Genomic DNA, 10343 nt, shown 5'->3' with positions numbered 1-10343 from the left:
ATTTCAAACGAGTTTGGAACAGTCACTTGTTTTCATGTGGAAAGCGCGAGCGTCAGTCGCGGCTGTGAATATGACAGTGAATTCTCTGTCCAACGCACGCTCCCACTAGCATCTAACCAAATCAAACTGAAAACTTTTCAATCAGATTATATAACTTTGGGTGCAGATAGGGCACAACTTCCAGGTGTCTATTTGCCAGAGTGACAATGGTTACAAGGATCCTTCCATTGCGAGGATCAGCGATATGCGCGAGAGAACTGCCAGTAATTTAGGCTTTCATTGATGCATTTGTGGTTTCCCCTAAATGCAATGAATAAGACGATCTGGATAATGAAACGGGTGATGTCTGCGCTACATGAATAAGACGATCTGGATAATGAAACGGGTGATGTCTGCGCCACATGATGTTTCAAGGACAATAGAGCGGGCAAACAACTGAGTCATAGTCATTTTAAATAATGACGATGCTCTTTTCACTGAATGAAAATCAAAAGATTCAAGTAATCCCTGCTGTTTATCATACATCTCCTAGGTGTATCTACCCAAGCGCTGTTCGGTGTATCGTTAAGATGTATTGAGTGTGCACACGTGTAGGCTATGTTAATTCACCTGACATACTTTAAAAGTGGAGATGTGTATGCATGCAGTGTCACGTCTCAGATACATACAAGAATAATGAAGTAAGTTTGATTTACACCGCACACTCCTCGCGCTCGTCAGCGCTTTTTTCCCCTGAAGAGCGACTCTATTGTTGGACTTCCCATGGGGGAATCAAAGTCAGTCAGGCAAGTCATCAGTTCATGTAAACAAAGGGTATAATGCAGCTCCTGGAACAATGCAACTCTTTAAATGAAGTACGCTGAGCACAGGCCGCTGGTCCGCTTTCGACATAGCTCTGGCAATGACCTATTTATGTCTCTTACAGTTCCCAGCCGGAGCTACATTTGGGTCTCTTGATTGTTTTGAGTCAGTGAGTGACTCAGCTTTTGTGTGTGTGTGTGTGTGTGTGTGTGTGTGTGTGTGTGAGAGAGAGAGGGAGGGGGTATGGATATATAAAAAAAAAAATGCAGAAAGGGAACAAGACTGAGAGAAAGTTAGACAGCGAGAGAGACAGGCAGAGAGAAAGAGAGTGCTGGAGAGACAGAAATAGAGAGAGTAAAATAAATTAAGAAGGAGAGGCAGAGAGAAAGACAGGAGGTTAGAGAGCGAGAAAGAGAGTGTTGGAGACTGAGAGAGAGAGAGAGACAGAAGGACAGATAGAGAGTGAGAAACAGAGAGTTGACGCAAGAGACAGATAGACAGAGAGAGCGTGTGTACTGACAGACAGACAGAGGCAGAAGGGGAGAGTTTGAAAGAGAAAGGCAATAGGACAGACAGATAATGAGACCGAAGGACAGAGACAGAGAAGGAGAGTTAGAGAGAGAACAAGAGACAGACAGAGAGAGAGAGAGGAAAGTTAGAGAGAGAGAGAAGAAGAGAGACAGACAGAGAGAGAGGAGAGTTAGAGAGAGAGAGAAGAAGAGAGACAGACAGAGAGAGAGGAGAGTTAGTGGGAGAGAGAAGAAGAGAGACAGACAGAGAGAGAGGAGAGTTAGAGAGAGAGAGAAGAAGAGAGACAGACAGAGAGAGAGGATGGGAGGCGACATGTCCTGCTTAGTGTCCCCCCCCCTTCTGTCTGTGTGTCCTCTGTGTGGCTTGAGCCCGTCTCCAGTGAAGCCCTCATCAACCATAACAACATCTTGTGTAAAGCTATACCCTCCCAGCTAATGTTTAGATTTCTCCCAGAAACAGAGACTCCCTCGCATCCACCTCCCGCGACATTCTTCAATGCCAAAAAACACAGTGTCCACTTTTTTTCCCTCCTCTTCTTCTTCTTTGGTGCTTTCCAGCATCTGAGAGCAAGCACTTTCTTCTCTGGGATTTGGGTAGAGAGCAGAGCTCGCCATGGCAACTAGCCTAGCGCTTTTCCATGACCTCTCATTGTGGCTTCATGTTACGCCATGCAAACTCAAATCTAGGTGGAATAGACAGAGTTGGGTTTTTTTTGTCCTGTCCTTTCTCTGTCTCCACAATCCAGAGTGACTCAAATTCTTCCCAAAAAAAGAGAGAACAACTGGCATAAGAGAGAGAGAGAAAGAGAGAACGAGAAAGAGATGCAGATTAGTGTCTCCAAGTTGGGATGACTGCGGGCCATTCAGATATGGCAAGGCCATTTTTGTTCTCGTCCATGGTAAGGGAGAGCCCCGGCGTCCTTACATTAAAATTGATGAGTGGACAGAGAGAGACTTGTTGTTTTTCCATTTCTAAATAAAGCTGACACTGCCAGCTTGCCAGCCAACCACTCCAGCACAATCTCCCCATTCATCTCCGCCGGCCTGGGCTGCGTTGCAGATAAAACATCGCTTTCTATTCAAATCAGGGAACATTAAAAGAGCTATCAAACAGTTTGGGTAAGCAGGGGGGCCTTGTCACAATAAAGCTCAGATGCTACGCAGGGAGAAGACAAAAAAAAAACACCTTGAAAGAAAATATTTTCTTGGAGCGGACAATGAGAGGTCATCTGGAGGAACATGAGAGGCCGTGAGGGCAGAGAGGGAAGGGAGGAAGCCAATGAGCATCAGTGAGAAAGAGAAGGAGAGAGAAAAAGAGAAGGAGAGAGAGAGAGATAGAGAAGGAGAGAGAGAGGAGAGAGAAAAGGAGAGAGAGAGAGGCCTGAAAGAGAAAGGGAGAAGTGAAGATTGATTATATAAGCATGTGCCAGAAATGCTTACACACACACACACGTGCGCGCGCGTGCGCCTATGTATGCACACACACACACTCACAGATGTGTCCACATGGTGGTGAAAGTTCTCAGCACCAGTGTAAATACTGTGTGCTCACGCACAACATGCTCACAACCAGATGGGACCTTGTCAGAGGTATTCTCCTAGAAGCTGCAAAAAAAGAAGAATGGATTTCCAAAAAAACAAGCTGATCTTCATCCAGCGCACACTACAAACTGATGTAAACATTGACCAAAGACTGAAAAAGGGAAGCGAAATATTCTGCAGTCTCACTTTTTCTCTCTGACCGTCTGACATTAATGCACCACTGCATGGTTTCGCCAAGGGCCTTCAGTGTTTGCAGATGTTTACATTCGGAAGAACCCATAATAATGGCGAGAGACACACTCCTGCTCTGGTGGCCTTTTATTTTGCCAACGTTTCGGCCAAGCAGCTGCTACGGTCCGCGGAGCTGTTCGGCTCGGGCCCGAGGAGTCCATTCTCTACTCTCAATATTTACACGAGCGCCACAGGCCCGGGGAGAACATGCGTCCATCCAGCACGAGAGGGGTCATTTAGTGTAAACAATGATGATAGGGGAAAGACGTCGCAGCACGGTCAGAGATAGACCAGAGGTGGACTCTCTGACTAACCTGTCTATCTCGATCTCGCAGCCGTCTCCACGCTGCCTGTAACTTTGAGGAGCGCTTTGGTAGCAAAAAAAAAGGACGGCATTTAAATCATGTGAAGACGGTGCTTACACAAAGCCTTAAGTCTTTGTTGGTATTTGTGTAGGGCTTCCCCCCCCCCTTCATTCTTGGACGGTAGCAACTGGTGTTATTGCAGCTGACTTTACACAGCCTCCATTGTCCAGAGCCGCTGTCATTTAAGTGTGGGAATGAATCAGGTGGAAGGCCCACAGGCAGGCATGTCCTCCTCATTATAAGATTAGACACAATTGTGTGTGTGGGGAAGTTCCTCTCAAATCTAATAAAAAAACCTGGAGAGTGACTGAACCATCACATCCACCAACACTGTCCCCACTAGCACCAACCCTGTCCAATTAATGAGTGATTCATTTCATGGAATGTGCTGACTAATAGGAATAGGGTTGGTCTTGTTGACATTAATTCTTGTTGTCATTAAATGCGAGGCTTCTCTGTCTCCTCTGGGAGCTACATACCCACTTTATTTATTTTTTTATTTTTTTTATTTCCCAAACTCTTTTCGGCTCTGGCAAAGAGAGAGATCCACCAATTTTGTCTGACAGCTGTGTTGTTAGTAATCTTGCCCACAAACGCCTCACGAGGCTCTTTGGAAGTCTTAGGCAGAATGTGAGGGTGGAAGTTTAAGCAAGAGTTGCCTTGGTTACCCCAACTGGTCTACTGAAAGAGGCATCACAATGACCCCCCAAAACAATGTAACCTCTTCCGATTGGTCAAACCAAAATTCCAGGAGATTTATGAGCCAATGGCAAGAGCCCAAACACAGTAAGTGATTGTGTGCAAACAGGTAGCATTTTCCCAGAAAGCTCTCGTAAACGTCTGTGTCTGAATTCTCACCCTGAGGTGCTGTGGCATGTGAGAACAGGTGTGTGCTTTTAAAGGAAGGACACGTTTGCAGAGTCAACATTATCAGTGATTGACGAGAACCCAACACTTCAGTTGTGTGACAGAATCGAAACTTGAACTCCTGCCCTCACGGTTTCTTCCTCATAGCTGGTATCTGATAAGAGAAACACAGCTCTCCACTCATGAGGAGGTTATCTGAAACCCTTAGACCCTTAGTGGGATGGCCAAAGTGGCTGGTTTTTACCTCTTAGCTCACATTAGTTGGTCATGTTAAACCAAATGGATTTTTTATTTTTTTTCCATAGTTTCTCATCAAGCCCAGTGCCTCTGAAACACACACTTGTTTGCTTGCTTTAGCAGGGCCAAGCGGGCAGACAAACACGAGAGGAACCATTTGATCCATTGAGATCCTGACGGATAAAAGTCCTGCCCCGAACATGTTGTTTCACTCAGAAATAAGTCACCTAACAGACAGGCAAAGTCTAGTCACAGCATGCTATTTCACACTATCACTATGGGTTTCTCATTAGTTCTTTAAACAGTTCTGCATTAACTTTTGCATCCATATTAATCACCCATAATTCCTTTAGGTCTGTGAATACTTTTATGTAGTTGCCAATCAAGAGTGGCATTTAAAAAACATCTATTTAATACATTCACAATTGGAGAATTAACAGAGGAACCAAAAGGACAAATAGAATATCCTTTTGGTTCCAAATAATGCAGGGCCTTTGGGGAATCTGCATGCAGGTGCATGTTTTATAGGCGGCGAGGGGAGGCATACGCTGACTGGGCCAAGATGGAGTCGCTTCACAGTTCCTCCTCTACACTAACCCTGAGACAGACAGACAGACAGACAGACAAACAGAGAGACAGACCGACAAAGACCGACACAGACAGACAGACAGACAGACAGACGAACACAGACAGACTGACTGACAGACCGACACAGACAGACAGACAGACAGACTGGCAGACTGACATAGACAGACAGACACAGACAGACAGACACAGACAGACTGACTGACTGACCAACACAGACTGACAGACCGACATAGACAGACAGACAGACAGACAGACAGACAGACTGACACAGACAGACAGACAGACAGACAGACACAGACAGACAGACAAACAGACAGACAGACAGGGATATGCTCAACAGACCCCTGCTAGTAAGCACAAAGCCACCTCCATCTCTCCCCGCTGTCCTCCTCTCTGACCTTACCCAGGTTGTATTGGTCTCTCTCTCTCTCTCCCTCCCTCTCTCTCTCTCTCTTTCTCTCTCTCTCTCTCTCTTTCTTTCTCTTTCTTTCTCTCTCTCTCTCTCTCTCTCTCTGTATTACAGTTTCCATCTGTTTGTCAGTCTCTCTTTCTGCTTTCTGATAAACACACAAAGACACACACACACACACACACACACACACACACACACACACACGCACACACCCACACACAAACCTCCGTCATGGATTTAAGTTACATGCCTGGTTTCCCCATTTTTAATCCCCTGGCCTGAAGAAAGTAGGAGGATATGGAGCGTAACGTTCAGCAGTGGTTGCAAGTGGCTCCTTCAGAAGCCGGGAGCAACACTGGAGCATTGTTCCCAATTCCGGTGCTTCTCTCTGGGATTAGAATGGCTTTGTCAGCCTCCTCTGGATCTTTCTCAGTCGCTACGTCTCCGTCTCCCCTCTCTCCTTTCCCTGTGTCCCTTCAGTTCTCTCTCTCTTTCTCCCTCTCTCTCTCCCCCTCTCTCTCTCCCCTTCTCTTACTCTCTCTCCCTCTCTCTCTCCCTATCTCTTTCTCTCTCCCTCTCTCTCACTCTCTCTTACTCTCTCTCCCTCTCTCCCCCACCCTCTCTTACTCTCTCTCTCCCTCGCTCTCTCTTTCCCCCCCTCCCTCTCTCTTTCTCTCCCAGCAGCACCTGGTTTTAGACCTCTGCTTATGTACCGTTTTATCACTGCTTTCAGCATTTACATGGAGCTATTGCCATCTCCCCTGCACCCTCTTTCTTTCTATCGTTCTCTTTCCTTTCTCTCTTTCTTTCTATCTTTCTCTTTCCTTTCTCTCTTTCTTTCTGTTTCCTCTTCCCCTCCTTGAATCAGCCTTTGTCTCTGTCATTCTTGCCATCTAGTTGTGTTTAAGTGTCTGACAGGCAGCTTGATTCTGTTTCTGGGTTTCTATTTCTGGTATTCTGTTCACCAGTGGTATGTGTGTGTGTGTGTGTGTATGTGTGTGTGTGTGAGGGGGGTGTTTGTTCTGAACCTATATTTAATTTGACATAGAACGAGCTGTTCAGTGCTCTGTGATGGACTGCCTTTTGAGCATGTTCAATATGTCACTGTTTCACAGTGCGTTCAATATTTGTCTCGCGTCGTCTCGTCTCGTCTCGTCACATGTTGGTACAAAGGTCTGTGGAGAAGCTGACCCAGATAACCTTCAGACAACCACTTCTGTAACAGCAGACATATAACATGGTGACTCAGTTTTCAATGCGAGTTAGCAAAGATATGGGTCTGGTCATTGTTTAGTATTATTCATGTATGCAGCTGAAATCCTGAGTGACTCATTTTCCCATAAAACACCAAGGCGCCCTCATGTACGAGCTGGTTACTCGGAACAGACTCTCCAATCCAGAGGGGAAAACCCTCATTAGATGGCTGATCTGTCATGGTTGCATTAACATTGCTAAAACACTCACGCATTTGCACACGCACAAACACGCATACACAAAAACACCCACACAAACACACACTCACACGCACTAACGCACACCCCCTCAAGAATATATACACATGCTTACACACACCCACCCACACACACAAACACACACACACAACCTCAAGTGCACCCAGCGTCAAGCTCGAGTGATCTCTGTTAAAGACTCATTAATGGCAGTCTTGAACCGTGACTCATAGCAATTTGCCGCGGCGTGTTCTTAAACTGCAAGCAGATTTTTTTGTCTCAGGATGTACATTTCTTTGCAAACACTGGTGAGCCTGAGTTTGAGAAGAATTAAACAATGTTGAAAAGACAGAGAGGCCAAAGCAAAGACAAATTGAGAAGAACAAAGTTAATCCTCCGTCACAGAGGAAGGGAGCGTTTCAATGCTCCCTCAGGGACGGTGCTAAACACTACACTCGGCTGTTGGATGGCCTTCAATTAAGTTAGAACCTTTCGGAACCAGGCAGGACGGGGGTCCATCCAGCACAGACACTCAAACACATAGCTTCTTTCTTTTCTTTTCTTTTCTTTTCCTGCTTGTTGTTTTGCCGCAAGAACCAAACAGTGTCTGATTAGACCCTCAGAAAAATCCTGTTTTGACATCCTCTAAATAACACTACTTACTGCCTCTCGCTAGATGGGAGGTCAGTGAGGACAAAAAGTCTGCAAGCGCAGAATTCTGTACTGGTCCATGTGTATCCAATAACATGACCTGTGGTTGGTTAGAGTGCACCACCGCACCGGTACTACGTCATCTTATTGGCCCGGCTATGATTATTGGCACATGTTAAAGTAAATCATTCTGTCAGCAGATGCACTGGTCCAGTGAACCAACCCCGAGGAAATTGAATGGTCATTGGTCACCTAATAGGAAATGGACTGACTGACGGATTTGTTTCTATTGGCTAGGTGAAGAGCCAAGGCGTCACCGAGGAGCTCCGCTGTCTGGGGCTGCTCAACGCGCTGGACAAGGACCAGGACATCCCCGAGAACCTGGCCCAGCTCTTTGGGGAGCCGTGTATTAAGCTGGCCGAGGGCATCAAGGCTTACATCTCCAAGGTGAGAAAACATCTGGAATCGCAAACACACACACACACACACACACACACACACACACACATGAAAAAAAGTAAGAAATGGTTCTGTGGTGTGTGCTGGACACGGTTGAATCAAAACTGACACGAGCGATTTCATGCTTTTCCGTTTGATTTGTGTCACCTGCGGAGACAGTCTACAACGTCTTAGTTGCTGCCTCAGTCTACTCTGCTGAAAAACTACAATACTGTACTTTGGCCCGAGGAGAACAAAAGTGGCTCATAACATCAACACGTCGCTAAGGAAGTTGTTATGCTACTTCGAGCCTGGAGTGGAAAGATCTCATTTGGAAACAAAAACACGGTCGATGATGCCTTTGTATACTTTCGTCAGCTGTTATCATACCACTCAGCCCAGTGTCCTGCTTTTGACCCGCAAAGAGATAACCTAAACACGAGACAAGCCGGCGGGCATGAATTCCCCCTTGGACTTCCCCCTCTCACTGCTTATTTCCCTGGTTTTAGCTTTCGCCCCCATCCCCTCATAGCATATTAAAGCCATGTTATGTGTTTTGGGTTGGAGGTGGGGTAGGGGTGGCAGGTTTGGGGAGGGGGAGGGGGGGGGCTGTTCAGTACTGAGGGTGGTGTTAACGAGGCTTTGGATTTGATGTCCGCCAGAAATATTTCTCGTTCTGGACCCCCGACCGGTTACGGCACGGTGAGCACTTAACTCGGGGAGCTTGCCAGTAACTCGGCATGTGGGCTTGCGTGCGGGGACGGAGACGCGCGAGTGAAATACTCTGAAAATGCTGCGGCAGTCGTCGTCTCCACCCTCTTTCGACGCGTCAGACATCAAATCGCTCGATGCTAATTGCAGGAGGCTGCAAACAATTTGCTGGCAGGGAGAGACAGAGGCATTTCGGAGGGGCTTTAACTCAAAACACATGTGCCACTACAGAGGCATGGATGAAATTATCAGACCCCAAGGAATGCCCAGATCAAGTTAGGGGTCGACCACGGAGAAAAGAAACAAATCTGTCCTTGTCCTGCAGAGGAAAGTGGGCCCGCTTGGCGAACGAGGGAGAACGAAAGAACGAGGGAAACGGAGAGAACGAGAGAGCGTGCGAGAGGGAGAGGGGGAGAATGAAACCGAGAGAGAGTGATAAGAAGAAGGTGCGGGGTGGGGGGAGTGGGGGGGTCAAGACTGAAAGGTATAAGGAGGTAGAGCGACTGAAAAAACAGGTTGAACAGGAAAGGAAGAAAGAAAGAGAGAGAATGACAGGAAACACAGACTGAGCACTCAGCATCTAGAGAGTTTTAGCGCACCTGGTAGCCATTACCAAGTGGTAGAGAACTCACAAGCAGGAACAAACCCAAAAAAAGAAGACGAGAATAAAAAAAAATAGAAAGACAAAGTTTGACTCTTACGTATCTACATTCCTGGCAGCAGCTTGCGCACCAGGACACTAACAGTCATGCTGTCCTCCTTCCCTCCGCCCTGTGTGTTCCGGGCGGAGGAAGAGGAAGGACCAGGAGAGGAAGAGGATGAAGATATTTTTACGTGACAGCTCCGGGGGCATGCCAGGCCTATTGTTCCCCCCCCCCCCCGCCCTTGCCCCTTCCCCTTCCCTGGGCTTTGATGCGGGGCCAATCGGAATAACGGGGCCCGGCAGACATTCCGGAATCAATCCCATCACAAAGCGTGTCAGACGACCGGAGTAACACACGGCAATAAAGAACCTGTGTGCGTATAGAAACACTGAACTCGTTGCACAACGCCTGTGTTACTTCAGAGACTTCATGCAGTGCAGAACACATGTGTCTGGCGTATTGGACCATGTTCAGAGTGTGTACGTGGTGTGGCTGTACAGCCATAGGCATGGACTATACTACACTAGACTGTACTAGAGTAAGATCTATGTTCTGAGTGTGTACGTGGTGTGGCTGTACAGACATAGGCATGGACTATACTACACTAGACTGTACTAGAGTAAGATCTATGTCCGCGAATATTGAATTACATACTGAAAGAGTGCCAGGGTGATTTGAATAGGACTATTGTTTCTTTATGCTAACGCAACCATCCACGTCCAGAAAGAGGCTTAATGCACACATACACATATGCTAACACACACACACAGGCATAGATCACCTAGCAGGGATAATTTGTCTTTCAAATTGCTGACTTTATGATGGGTGGGATGACTTTTTATGTGTGTGTGTGTGTCTGTGTGTCTCTGTGTGTGAGT

At 46.8% G+C, this 10343-nt stretch overlaps 1 protein-coding gene across 1 annotated transcript in view; it reads left to right on the top strand.

Annotated features, from left to right (window-relative positions):
- Window positions 1–7125: 7125 nt before the first annotated feature.
- Window positions 7126–10343, top strand: part of tnfsf10l (TNF superfamily member 10, like) — a 12559-nt gene continuing 9341 nt past the window's right edge. Inside the window, exon 1 of the mRNA XM_031584739.2 lies at window positions 7126–8119. The gene's annotated coding sequence lies outside the window, so the exon portion shown is untranslated. The remainder of the gene's footprint in view (window positions 8120–10343) is intronic.

This window comes from Clupea harengus, chromosome 18 (assembly GCF_900700415.2).
Source record: "Clupea harengus chromosome 18, Ch_v2.0.2, whole genome shotgun sequence".
Taxonomy (NCBI): Eukaryota; Metazoa; Chordata; class Actinopteri; order Clupeiformes; family Clupeidae; genus Clupea; species Clupea harengus.
This window is presented reverse-complemented; position numbering and strand designations above follow the sequence as displayed.